General features: G+C 34.2%; 1 protein-coding gene across 1 annotated transcript in view; it reads right to left on the reverse strand.

Moving 5' to 3' along the window:
- Positions 1-6699, reverse strand: part of LOC140063569 (endonuclease V-like) — a 102875-nt gene extending 96176 nt beyond the window's left edge. Inside the window, exon 1 of the mRNA XM_072109954.1 lies at positions 6684-6699. The gene's annotated coding sequence lies outside the window, so the exon portion shown is untranslated. The remainder of the gene's footprint in view (positions 1-6683) is intronic.
- Positions 6700-14819: the final 8120 nt, after the last annotated feature.

Here is a 14819-nt window from a genome sequence, read left to right on the forward strand (position 1 = left end):
GTGTGATAAATTTATTGTTGACGCATATTTCTAGAAAACTTAATGACAATGTACAGTTCCAAAATGTAATCACAAAATGAAACAGGCTTAGCTTATATTAAATCATTAATTGACAACTGTAATAATTTAAATAGAGAATATTATGGAGATATATTATGGATATATTACCGCAATTAATTACGGATCAGCTGTTTGGTGCTCTTTAAATAAAACTAATATTGAAAACTAGAAAAATTACAATTGCAGATGGCTAGATATATAATCTTAAAGCGTCAAGGAATACACCGCGTGCAGCATTATATGGCGAACTAGGTTGTTTGCCAATAAATGTTGGCCAACATTTTTTTGCTTAATACTCTGCTTCAACTTATTTGTAATAAGAATGATTTTCGTTTTAAATTTTTAATATGTTTACGTAATGTTTTTTTTTTTAATGTGACAAATTAATTTGTGACACTATTGATAATCCAAATGTAGATACGAACAGCTTTATTTTGTCAAAGGTTAAAGAGCAAGCTTATACTGACTGGAGAAACGATCTTGCACTAATAAAATCCTCTCTATCAGATTATCAAATTGTTAAAGAAATTCCCTACTTAGAAAAATATTTGCTTCAACCACTAGAAATTAAAAGCGCAAGTATGAAATTTGTTGCGTTCCAACACGCTACCTTTAAATAGACGAATATCAAGCTGAACCGATGAAAATAAAGCTGGTTTATGTCCTCTTTGTAATTGTAAAGCTACTGAAGATCTAAGGCATTTCCTTTTCTCATGCCCTGCCCTACAGAATATTAGACTGGAGGAATTGGCAATGCTTAAGCAGGATCTATCGAGTGCAATTGATGTATGGAACGCATTTTTATATGGATCGTTAGATAAAAAATTATGTTCTTGGTGCATCCATTTAACATTTCTGCAAATATTGAGGTTGCATTCGTTAAACGGGCGTGGAAGAAAAGAAATGAAAGCTAGTTCTTTGCATCTGTCATATTATTGATGTTGTGATTCTCTGTGTTTAGAGAAGGATGCTTTAGACCAGGTCCGCCTTAATTAGCCAATCAAAATCGCATAAATTTTGGAGGGAAAATGTTATCCTCCTCTGAAGCCTAAAATTTGCATATCCAGTATAAAAGTAGAATGTAATAGATATTAGAGGAGAAGAGAGAATAAGATCAGAGTAGATAAACGGAAAGATGATAAAGAGAATATTAAGGCTTGACTGGTAGTGGTAGAAAGATGTATTAATCGAATTACAAGGAATAAAAGTTCTAGTTGAGTTAAATATACTTTTTGTATGAGTTATCATTCAGTGACAGCTGTGTACGTCGCGTGGAAATATATACGCCTGAGAAAGCTTGGAACGACAGCTGTGTACGTCGAGTGGATATACGCCTGAGAAAGCTCGGAACCAACTAAAAGATAAATTCACTACATGGTGGCAGCGGTGAAAATTTTTGTTTACATGATTTAAGTATCAAGAAGAAGAAGAAGAAGTGACAGTGCCTACTCTACGGGCCTGTTAAATCAGTAACCAAAAAGTTAAATGGTTACGAAGATCTGGATTCCTGACAGTTTTTATACCGTGCGTTGTTTGGATATTACAACGAAGAAGAAGTACTGTTGAGCTCAAGGTAGGGATACCGAGAGCTGACTCCATTTTCATTACCACGATTAAACAGCGCGCACGTTACTATGCGCGCAATGTCATTGACGCGGTGTTTTTTTACTTTGGTAAACACTTTTTATTAGGTAATTGTTCTGAAAATAAATTAATTATAAATATATCCTTTTGAGTATATATTTATTTACCTATTATTCTATAAGATCAAGTATTTTTTATTTCCATTTCATTCAACCAAAAATGTGAATATAGTGGTTAAAAGATCGTTATCGCCTAGCGCGTCCCAGGTAAAAATTCCAGTTGAAGACCAGTTGGGAAATTTCCCAGTTGTGAATTTTCCCTGTTGTGAATTGAGACAATTACCAGTTGTGAATTTCCCAGTTGTGAATTTTCCAACTGGTCTGATAATCCCAGTTGTAAATTTTACCAGTTGTAAATTTCTCAACTGGTCTGATAATCCCAGTTGTGAATTTTCCAACTGGTCTGATCAATCCCAGTTGTAAATTTTCCCAGTTGTACATTTTTCCCAGTTGAGAATTTTCCCAACTGGTAAATTTCAGTACAAAAACAAATTACACAAACTACAGAACTTATTGTTTAACTGTTTATTTTATTAACTTTAATATTTACAATTACAGTAGTTACTTTCAATTCTGCAGTACTTTAGTTAATTACCCCACAAAGGTCTTAACGACCTGCATAACCCCTACATCTACACAAATGTCAACATATCCCTGCCGTTTCCTTTTTACAGGTCCATGAAAATGGAGATCTAGCATTTATTCAGTAATATATTTATGAAGTTATGGCCACCTTCTTTATTTAGTCATGTTGACAAAATTAGTCCTGAAAGAGAAAAACCAAAACAAATTGATTAAATAAACAATATACTGGTAGTACAAGGAATAAATCAAATTCAAATCTCAAGTATCAATTTATATACTGTTTTACTGAAAAAGGAAGATGGAATCATATATTAATAGAAATGAAAGAATGATTATCCAAATTATGTTCTCTACAAGCAATAGAGAGAAATGGCGAACCGCGATGACGTCACTCAAATTTCACCGAGTGGGTATAGATTGTAAACAAACCATTTCGCCACATGTTTTTGTATGGGAAATTCCGATGGGTTGAGTTAAAAAGGAAGGTAGAAAAGAACGTTTAAAACACACATAATAGCAGTATCTTTTTTTTTTTGCAACACCCTTAACAATTTTAATGTTATATGGGCAAATCTTAACATTTTTAATTTGGATTGAATTAAGACGCGTTTTTGTTATATACTGTACCCAGCTCTAGGCCCTAGATAGTTGGCATGTATGCTGTAGTACCTCGAGCCTAGCACGGATTATCGGTTATTATAATAATAATAATATTGGAAATTCGTTATTGCGTACTGTACCCACTACTACTACTTTAGCTAGGGTGCTGCTAGGCGTCTCCTAGCTAGGTAGTAAGACTAAATAGAGCCTCTCTAGTAGGCCTAGCATTAGTTTCAGCTTGACAACTGCCATTTTGTTATGTGGCTAGTGATGCTTCCTGCAGGGGGGCTACCGCCAGTAATGAATACTTGATAACACCATTCTATTATAATATTATAGGCCAAGTCTAATGTAGACCTATAGTCCAGTCAAAAATCACCCTCACCATGGTATAAGAACGTACCCTAATAAAATTTCATCCGTAGGTTCTATGTATATAGGTAATAACATTTCTTGATGTTGCGTCTTGCAAAACTTGGGATTTTACGAGAAAATTAGACTTTTATACCCAATTTATAACCGCCTCATGTCGTATTATTGTGTACAGCGAATGCGACGAAGCGTGACTGAAATTACGAGACGCTGTTAGCGCCCGTTGAAAAATGCATTAACAAAGCTAAAAACCAACAAAATTAATAGTTTATACAATAATTTAAATATAGTTTACAATAAATTGTATAATAAAATACATAACTTATAAAGAAACCCCAAGTATAAACTAAAATATTTACAAATATGTGTTTAAAAATGTACAAATCAAAATGGCCTTCCATAAAATAAAGTGCGCCCTCACGCGTCATACTTTTATCGGACTTGTATGGATGGTTATACAGTACACGGCATTAATATACGAAACCCGATGCGGTTTGTTTAGTTTTTGCCTTTTTTTTACGCAAGAGGCAGAATATTTTATTTTTACAAATTTATTTATATTTTTTATCATGGAAAAACGGATTGTATATATTTAAACACATTACAACCTCCAATATACCATCATGATGGATTAAGTGTATATTTGTATATATCTGCTGAAGCGTAATGATCTACTAGTTCTGCTGGTTTTATTTTGGAAATTCTTTTTTTTCACAGCATTAGGCCTACTTGCGTGGATATCACAATGCATTGCATATTTTGAACTATCATTCGCGATTATAATCTTAATTAGAGTAAGAACCAATTATTTAAGGATAATCCATTTCACGTAGGCCTATACGAAAGATACTACCTCAAGTACACCTACTTTCACTTTCCAACAATTATTAAGAGCGTATCAAATCAAAGGGGCTGGTTGGCATTCGTCTGAATCAACATTTTTCATTTTCCCCTTTACCCGCCGCCACCCACCGCTGCCCCACTGCCAATGGGGAGGAGGAGCCGGTTTGATCCTCTCTGAATCCGTCTGGCCTTCACATCGTACCGATGTGTGAAGTTTGAGCCAATAAACGTCATTCATGACGATTCTTTAAGTTCGAAGTCGTCTTCCAGAATTCAAAGCATTCTAAAGTTAAAGTGTTTTTCCACTAAATAAAAGATAGTGAGAATGTTGGAGTGTGATATAAGATTCGCGAGAAACTATATACTGTATTACCCAATTCTCCTTTTTTAAAGACATGACGTATTAAATACTTTCTAATATAAAGTTTTTTGGTGGAGAGTAGTCCTACAATGATAATTATTATTGGACATTTTATACAAAAAAGCATGTCATAAACAATCAGTTCACCTCCACGGCCTGAAAGTTCTCACTTGGGACAAAAAAGTAAAGTCCAGAACAAAAGTTTTATATGCATTTTTATTTCAAATATTGTTATCCGCCGAGTTCGACTCATTTTAATGCATTTAAATAATATTTAAAAAGCTTGGGAGAAAACAGTAGTTTAATTTGTTGGCTTATTCAAATGCTTATAAATGACGTTTTAAACCTAAAAGAGGCAATTTTCCTCAAAAGTGAAGATGAAGATTGATTAATTAATTACGGTAATTAAATGTAAAAGAATAAAACAGTTATCCGTCAGACTTCTTCGAACATAAAGAATCTTCGGTGGCAGGATTACATTTTCTAAAACACGAAATTGTCTCAAACATCATACAATATGGATGCCAATAAACAATTCAAAGAAACTTAAAACTAACAATCACAAGGATTAACTTTGTTGCTAACCGGGCAATGAGAAAACATTTCAGACGACTTTATTAATTTAAATCCTTATTATATTGTATATGCGAAATGGACTATCATTTAAAAATGATTCTTACTCAAGTTAACATTGACTATAATCGCGAATAAACAATGCATTGCGATATCCGCGCAAATAATGCTGTGAAAAAAAGAATTTCCAGAATAAGGCTAACCAGATAACTAGGAGATCATTACGCTTTAGCAGATACAATACGGCGCTTCACTTAATCCATTATGATGGTAGACTGGAGGTTGTAATGTGTTTAAATATATACAATCCTTTTTTTCCATGATAAAAACTAGAAATATATTTGTGAAAATACAATATTCTGCCTCTTGCAGAGGCAATAACTAACAAACCGCATTGGGTTTCGTATTATTAATGCCTTGTATAACCATCCATACAAGTCCGATAAAAGTATGACGCATGAGGGCGCACTTTATTTTATGAAAGGCCATTTTGATTTGTACATTTTTAAACACATATCTGTAAATATTTTAGTTTATACATGGGTTTTCTTTATATTTTATGTATTTTATTATACAATTTATTGTAAACTATATTTAAATTATTGTATAAACTATTAATTTTGTAGGTTTTTAGCTTTGTTAATGCATTTTTCAACGGGCGCTAACGGCGTCTCGTAATTTCAGTCACGCTTCGTCGCATTCGCTGTACACAATAATACGACATGAGGCGATTATAAATTGGGTATAAAAGTCTAATTTTCTCGTAAAATCCCAAGTTTTGCAAGACGCAACATCAAGAAATGTTATTACCTATATACATAGAACCTACGGATGAAATTTTATTAGGGTACGTTCTTATACCATGGTGAGGGTGATTTTTGACTGGACTACTACAGATATGAGATATTTTTAGGAATATGATTGTGAATGATGGATGACTTTTATACATATTTCATTGTTTTATTGTGTAAATACACAAATACAACAAGAATTATGAGCGTTACAGCAACAACATTGGTTAGACAACGCCATGATTCACGTGTATAAACATAGGAAATGTGTCGCCCTCAACGGTTTGTTATGATTTTATACCCACTCGGATTTTAGACGTCGGTTCGCCATTTCTCTCTATTGAAGATGAGTATCATTTCACTTTAGTTTGTCCCTTTTATTCAGATATTAGAACTAAATATATTTTCATTTTATACAAATAACCCCTCTAAATTAAAATATATTTATCTTATGTCTACTACAAATATCTCATTACTAAGCTTGGAAAATATATATATTTTTTTTCATTTTAACGTAGAACAGAATTCTTAAACGCACTCTAATGTTATTGATTGGATTGAATTGTTACATTGTATATTATTTGGGCCAAAGGCCATATAAATAACTATTTTCTTGGATCATTCCAAGAAAGAAAGTATACATAAATATATTTACCCTTCAAATTGTACTGCTGTACTTTTTTGGTTGGTTTATAGCCTTGTTGGTTGTATTCAAGTAAACTGGAAATCACCTGCAATTGTGTATGAAAAAAATTGAAGGAAAATTAAAAAATATAGGATATTTAGTTTAAGGAAACGGAGACAGACTAAAACAGCATGGATTAGTTTGCTTTATTATTAGAATAGTAGGCTAGCCGGCGCTAGTTCCGTTTCGCACCTGTTTTTATTTCGACTTCCTTTTGACTCCAAATTGTTAAGCAACTTATTGTAAATACCACACCTTAAAATTGGGCCTCATAAGTACGTTTATGAAGAAGAATCACAAAAAAAGTAACAAATAAATCCTTAAATTGATGATTTTACAGACATGTTTCTCGCATACCGTTCGCCGCGAATTTAGCATACTCGAAGTTCAATATTTTCGTTTCTATGGAGCGCCAAAAGAGCAACAACAATAGATGGTTAAAACCTCAGTGGAATGCGTCTTCTTTTAATGCATTTATTATTGAAATACACGTTTAATTTTAATACATTTTGTCAATAAAAATGCTGTAACATTTTACTGCTAATAATTTGCTGTTTTCAAATAGCAACCAACCCTAGGCCTAAGAGTAAGACTAAGAGGCATATTATTTAGATTAAGGTATACCCCTACAGTACAGTACATGTAATATGATGATGAATTTGTCGATTTTCATTCCTAATAGTAGAGCAGTTAGTGACATGAGGTGTGCATTTTATTACCAAAGCATGAAACTTGGCACAAAGTTTCTTTGATATATATAGATTCAAAATATCGGGGGGTGCCAAGTGTCCAATGTCCGGTATGGCGGCCATCTTGATTTCAAAATGGCCACCACAAAAACAAAAAGTGCTCATATCTTGGCAACTACAAACAGTAGACACTTGATTTTGGTCTCAAAATGTTCACAAACTACATATTTCTATTTGCTCTAATGGACAATTTCGCCCAAAAGTGACCGGAAGCAGGATTTTTACCAGTTTGACCTTTGACCTCACATTTGTATATCTCAATAACTACTGGGCATTTTCATTCGATTTTGGTGTCATTTTGTTCAGAATAAATATATTTATATTTACTGTAATGAAACATTTTCACATAAAATGACCGAAAATACAATTTATGGCCTTTGACATTTATACGATGTTATTATCGAATTATGTGATCATTATGTCGTTCATGTTGATAATGTAGATTAAATTAATTAAGATTAATTCTATTAATTCAAAATTTGATGGACTTAAATAGTATAGTACACTACAGACACTCTAAATTTATCAGAATTATTAAATTGACATGTGCTGGGAGGTGTCATAGTTCAATGCTAATTGAACCTTCTGATTGGCTAAAAGTTTTCATAGTTTTTGAGCAGGAAAGACAAACAATACTTTTTATGTAAAATGGTGAGTTTCTTTTTGTTCTATAAACATTCATTTTCTACATATAAGTAACATAAACTATCCAAGTATCTAAAGATGATTGTTAGCAGGAATATGAATCAAAATGATCACTCACGACGACATGTATATGCGTGACATTTTGTCAGGCCTAGGCCTAGCTCTTGTGGGCAATGACCACGTGGCGTACCTTAGGCAAATATCGGTCTGGCCTACCTTTGATAGGCCTAGCTTGCATCTTTAGGTCTGACAGGAGAAGGGTAGGCTTGATGATTAGGGTATAGAGAGTGAGAGAAAATCTGTTTCTTTTTGTAATAGAATGTAATGTATGTACTTCTTTCTATCTTAAATATGAATAGGCATACATTTTATTTGTGAAGTTTATTCAGCCTAGGCCTAGATTTAGTGTATTTATGTTACTTTCTACAGGAGGATCTTTGTGGCATTATGGATTGGAGCAAGTGTGTATTGTGCCAGAGTAATGTTTTAAATTTATTTAAAGAAGACAATAATGATGTTTATTATAATTTTGAAAGCAAAATAAGAAAATTCATAGACAACGATTTGCCACTGCCAAATAAATTCAAAGTCTGTGTGGCTGCTTTGCAGGGTGATGCATGCGATATTGCTACAAACCTAATTGCAAATCGGGCTAGATGGCATAAAAGCTGCATTCTTGAATTATCTTCAACAAGATTACAGAGGGCCATAACAAAAAGAAAGAAAGAAGAAGAAAATCAAAACAGTGATACAATGTGCAAAAAAACACGGAGCACTGTAAACACAGAAGCACATTTGAGATCTTCAAAGTGTTTCTTTTGTGATAAAGAAGGAGTCTTGAAGTCAAAAAGCATCAATCAAAATGCAAATCCAAATGATGTACTGCTTAAAGTACAGACGGATGGTAGAGACATAAATATTAGAAAAGCAGCAAATGAAATGGGTGATACCAAGGTGCTTGCCAAACTTTCTGAAGGCACTATGTTTGCACGTGATGCTTGTTACCATGACCAATGCATGCTGGCTTTCAGAAATAAATATAAAGTTTTCCTGTACACAAAACATAAAACAGACGACAATCAAGACAATCGATTGGATTTGGACGACATAGCTTTCGCAGAAGTGATGAATTTCATAGATGACAAGCTACAAGCAATGGATGAAATTGCTCCTTTTGTCCTGTTGTCTGAGTTAAAGAAATTGTACTGTGATGTTTTAGGTAGTTTAGGTGCGACTCCTTCAAATTTACATGCTACACGTTTCAAAGATAGGATTCTGGAAGCTAATTCAAACTTAAAAACAATCACTCATAAACAAAAGGTGTACATTTCATACAAGGATAATATGGCTGCTGCGCTTGAATTTTCAATGTCATCTTCTTCTGAAATGAACCACATTCGTCAAGTGGCAAGAATTATTCGCAGAGACATGTTTCGAAAAACAAATACATTTAGTGGGAGTTTTGAAGACAATTGTGTTATAGATTCTGTACCCCCGAGTCTTCTACAGCTCATATCATTAATAATAGGAGGTAATTATGAGTCCACACCTAGTGACCTAAAAGCAAACCGAATTACACAAGCTGCATCATTGTCTCAACTTATCATGTTTAACTCAAGAATGGACAAAAACAGAAACAGAAACACCACAAGAATTCGCCATGCAGATGATAAAGAGACACCACTTCCGATATACATAGCTTTAAAAGTACATTCAGAAACAAGGAATCGATCACTTATCGACAAATTCTACAAATTAGGACTTTCAATTTCGTATTCCCGTTTTCTGTCAATTTCAACTGCACTAGGGAACAACATATGTCAACATTATGAAAATGTAGGCTATGTAAGCCCTCCCATTCTAAAGCACCGATTATTTTCAACACATGCAGTCGACAACATTGACCACAATCCTAGTTCTAGAAATGCAAAGGACTCATGACATGGTACAGCAATTTCTTGCACCCAGCATTTGGAAAATAAGGGTGATGGTGATACACAAGTACAAACTGGTATTGATGTCTCTCAATCTGCCAAGTTAAAGCAACTGCCAACTTCATATACAAACTTGCAACCATTTGTCCTAAAGACGAAAGATGTGAATGTTCCAAAAACAGAAAATAACCAATTGGTAAGAATTACTTTACAAATTATTCACATTGTACAAGGCATTGAACTATCATGGCTCACTTATTCAGATATTGTAATATAAATATATATATATATATTATAGTATGTGTAGATACTTTTAAATGCTTGTATTCGTTCATCACAGGTACATCATGTTACAACGAATGACGTGGTAGAATCTGAGGGTCAGTGGTTGGAAAATGTTTACAAAGCATTTGTCAATGATGATGATGATAATGACAACCTTCATTGGTACAGTAGATACGATACTTTCGATAATTTTAATTTAAAATAAATAAGTATGATAATTATTTCTTAAAATAGGTGAATACTTAAATGTGATTTTGTTTTTAGGTCTAGTTATTATTCGCATCAAATGAAAGACGAGGATATTTTACCACCAGCAATAACGACTCTTCTTCCGCTATTTCGTGAGAAAGCAGATTCACCAGCCATGATTCATCATGCTATGATGCTAATTAAGAATCATACAGAATACCTTAATCCTGGTATGTAATTGTACTGATGAAAATAATTAATATGTAATGGTGGCGGATAAATGTATATTCATGTTATTTAATTAATTAACTAGTTATATATATATAAACTTTTTATAAAGTTATGTTACTTTACTTTAGTTATATAACTTTAAACAAAATTATTATGACAGGTCAAGTACCTGTTTTAACTGTGGACCAGCCGCTATATGCCATTGCTAAGAAAATCCAGTGGACTAAAGACCAGACCCTTGGCGAAAAGGGGTTCCTAGTTACGATGGCTGACTTTCACATTGAAATGACTTTCATGCGGTGTATAGGTGAGTATACAATTAGGCCTACCATACCATGTTTCATTTATTTAATTTATCAAATTTCCAGGTAAACCTCAACAATTAAAAACTAATAAACAACAGCGCATTATAATTAATTGGACTAATGATGTATCTTTATAATTGTCTAACCAATCATTATTGATTTTTTTTAATTTTTAGGTGATTGGCTAAATGGAAGTGGTTGGACAGAGTTGATGAGTGCTTCATCAGTAGTGACTGGTGGCAAGGCCAATGCCATGTTATCTGCTTCATCGAATACTGCTTTGTGTCGCTATCTGCACCAGGTCACAGCATGTGCATTATACATAAAGAAGAAACATGCATATATGAAATATATCGAAGATTCTGATTCCGCAATGTCATTTTCTGATTGGGAAAACCACATGGAGAAGCACCCGATGTTCAAGTTCTGGAATTTAACAATGAGGATGGAGCTAACACTTCTTCAGTTTGTGAAGTCAATTAGAACAGGCAACTTTGAACTGTATTTAAATCAACTACATGCCATAGCACCATGGATGTTCGCTTTAGACCATTATAATTATTCAAGGTGGCTACCTGTTCATATCCATACTATGCAACATCTTCATAACACTCATCCAGCAATTTATGCACAATTTGCCAGTGGAAAGTTCACTATACAAAAATCAAACAGAAAGTTTTCGAAAATTGCACTAGATCATAACCATGAGCAGTTGAACGCCAAAATAAAAGGTGTGGGTGGAGCAATTGGATTGACTGAAGACGAAATGAGTTTGCGGAGATGGATAATGGCTGGTCCCGAAATTGTGAGGTTGACATCTGAGTTTGATTCAGCTATCAGTGATTGTGAATTAACAGAAACCATTTATGAACACCACGATGCTGGAAAAACAACACAAAAGAGGTACTACAATGACGTAAAGTTGGTTGTTGCCACTTTAAACGAATTTGGAAATCCATTTGAAGATGATAGCAGTGAGCTCTTCAACATTGAAACAAAAGTTGTCAGCACTTCGTCAACTAATTTACAGAATGTAGAGAAGAGCGGTAAAGATCAGTTTAAAGATTTCTTGGCCAATCGCATAGAAGATCCAAAAATAGCACTTAGTGATACAATACCAAAGAACAAACTCATTCCATTTACTTCAAAGTTGAACAGCAAATCTAAAAAAGACAAGAAACTTCAGGCTGCTAAGCGTGATGTTGGAATGTTTTCTCGGCTGTATATAGCATCTCAGCATAGAGAAGGTGATTTGAAGACATTCTTTGCGCATGAGAATGACAAAACACCCCCGTCTTTGTCTGAAGATGGTCGATTAAGACCCGCTAAGTCTAAATCAGACATAGTTTCTTGTATAATTAGCGGTGACCAAGACCTTCGAAGTGAAAGTCCACAAGTGGATGCAAAGGTATTTGATGGACCAGCTCTTGTCAATATGGTACGTCCATCAGGGTGTCACACATTTGAGGATTACTCGAATAATAACTTTGTACCATATTTGCAGTCTCAATTGAGATGTCTTTCACGAATTGATTTAGTCTGGGACAGATATTTTGAAGATAGCTTAAAATCAATGACTAGAGAAAATCGAGGAAAGGGAGTGAGACGAAAGGTGTACAGCAAAGGGCCATTACCACAGAATTGGAGTACATTTTTGAGATGCACCGAAAATAAGCAAGAATTATTTGAGTTTCTGGCTCACGAAAGTACTGCACAAATACATGATAAGTTCGTAGTAAGTACTTTGAAAGACGGAGTGCTCTCAAATCATAAAAATGAAAACTTCCCGGACTTATCTAATTGTAACATCGAAGAGGCTGACGAAAGAATGCTACTTCACGTCAAAAACATTTCAAAATGGTATCCAAAGATTACAATAAAGACGGTTGACAGTGATGTTGTAGTAATTGCTACATCACTATTTAACAAACTAGTTGGCATAGATGAGCTCTATGTAGAATATGGAGTTGGTAAAGCACAAAAAATAATCGCAATCCATGAGTTAGTGAACACTATGGGTGCACAGAGATGTACTGGCCTACTTTTTTTCCATTCATTTACAGGAGCAGACACAACTTCCTCTTTTGCAGGGAAAGGAAAAACATCCTTCTACAACACATGGACAAGTATGCCCGATATTTCAGGGTTATTTAACAAGTTATCAAATATCAAAAATCCAAATGAAATTTCAGATGATGACAACCTTGAAATTGAGAGGTTTGTAGTTGCCACATACAGTCAAACATGTAACGCCACTCGAGTAAATGAGGCCAGACAGATCTTATTTACCAAGAGCAGTCGATCCATCGAGAACCTGCCTCCAACAGCAGCTGCACTGAAGCAGCATATCAAAAGATCATCTTTACAGGCTATGAAATGGAAAATGTCAATTAATGACTCTGCAGAAGCTATAGATCCACAAGAATGGGGATGGAAAAGGAACGTTGCTGGAAATGGATTTGTTCCCCACTGGTCTGATCTTCCTGAAGTATCAAAAGCATGTGGAGAGCTGCTGAAATGTGGGTGTAAAGTTAGCTGCTCTGCTGGAAGATGTAAATGCATAAAAGCTGAATTGTCCTGTACAGCATTATGTGGGTGTAATGCAGATTGTGAGAACTAAAAAATGTCGGTATGTTAGCAATACATTACACCTATCAGGTGAGTAAAAATTTCAGAATAATAATTTATGGAGATGTTTGCATCAAGTGTTTATTCAAAGGCGAAAAAAAAGTTATTTTACATTATACTGTACTAACATAAACCCCATAATGATCACATAATTTCACAATCATATCGGATAAATATCAAAGGTCAACAATTGTATTTTCGGTCATTTTATGTGGAAATGTTTCATTACAACAAATATAAATTTATTTATTCTGAACAAAATGACACCAAAATCGAATGAAAATGCCCAGTAGTTATTGAGATACACAAATATGAGGTCAAAGGTCAAATTGGAGAAATTCCCATTTCCGGTCACTTTTGAGCGAAATTGTCCATTAGAGTAAATAGAAATATGTAGTTTATGAACATTTTGAGACCAAAATCAAGTGTCTACTGTTTGTAGTTGCCAAGATATGAGCACTTTTTGTTTTTATTGTGGCCATTTTGAAATCAAGATGGCCGCCATACCGGACGTTGGACACTTGGCACCCCCCGATATTTTGAATCTAAATATATCAAAGAAACTTTGTGCCAAGTTTCATGCTTTGGTAATAAAATGCACAACTTGGCTATTTTTATGGCGTTAACTGCTCTACTATAAAAGCTCCTGCAAAAACCATGTACAGTATCAACAGTAATATTTTTGTTGCATTGACATTGACAAAATATGATAAAATTGAACGTAATTTTCACCAATAAATGCATTAAATATACGAAATTTACTGAGTTTTTAGCCCTCTATTATGATTGCTCTTTTAGCGCTCCATAGAAACAACAACATTGAACATGGAGTATGCGAAATTCACGAACCGATGTGCGAGAAACACGTCTGTAAATTCATCAATTTAAAGGATTTATTTTTTACTTTTTGTGTGATCTCCTTCGTAAAAGTATTTTTGAGGCCTAATTCTAAGGTGTGGTACTCACGATAAAGTTAATTAACCAATTTTGAGTCGAAATAAATGACAGGTGCGAAACGGAACTAGCGCCGGCTAGCCTAGGCTTAGGATATGTTAAAATAGCAGCCATGCATGTCATCACGACACTAGCTAGAGTAGTGATAATACAACATGCAGAACAGTAGTACTACTGTACTGTAGCTAGTTTGGGCCTACAACTACTAGAGGCCTAGGGCTAGACTTTAGAGGCCTAGCCTAGTAGGCCAAAATAACAAAAGTGATCATGAATGAATGGAAATAAATCTCGTTTGTGTGGTAATGACATGTAGGCTAATAATAGGTTAATAATATAGTATTGTTGGGCTTTGTTTCTAGCCTACTATAGGCTAGTACTATGTAGAG

The sequence above is a fragment of the Antedon mediterranea genome, chromosome 1, assembly GCF_964355755.1.
Source record: "Antedon mediterranea chromosome 1, ecAntMedi1.1, whole genome shotgun sequence".
Taxonomy (NCBI): Eukaryota; Metazoa; Echinodermata; class Crinoidea; order Comatulida; family Antedonidae; genus Antedon; species Antedon mediterranea.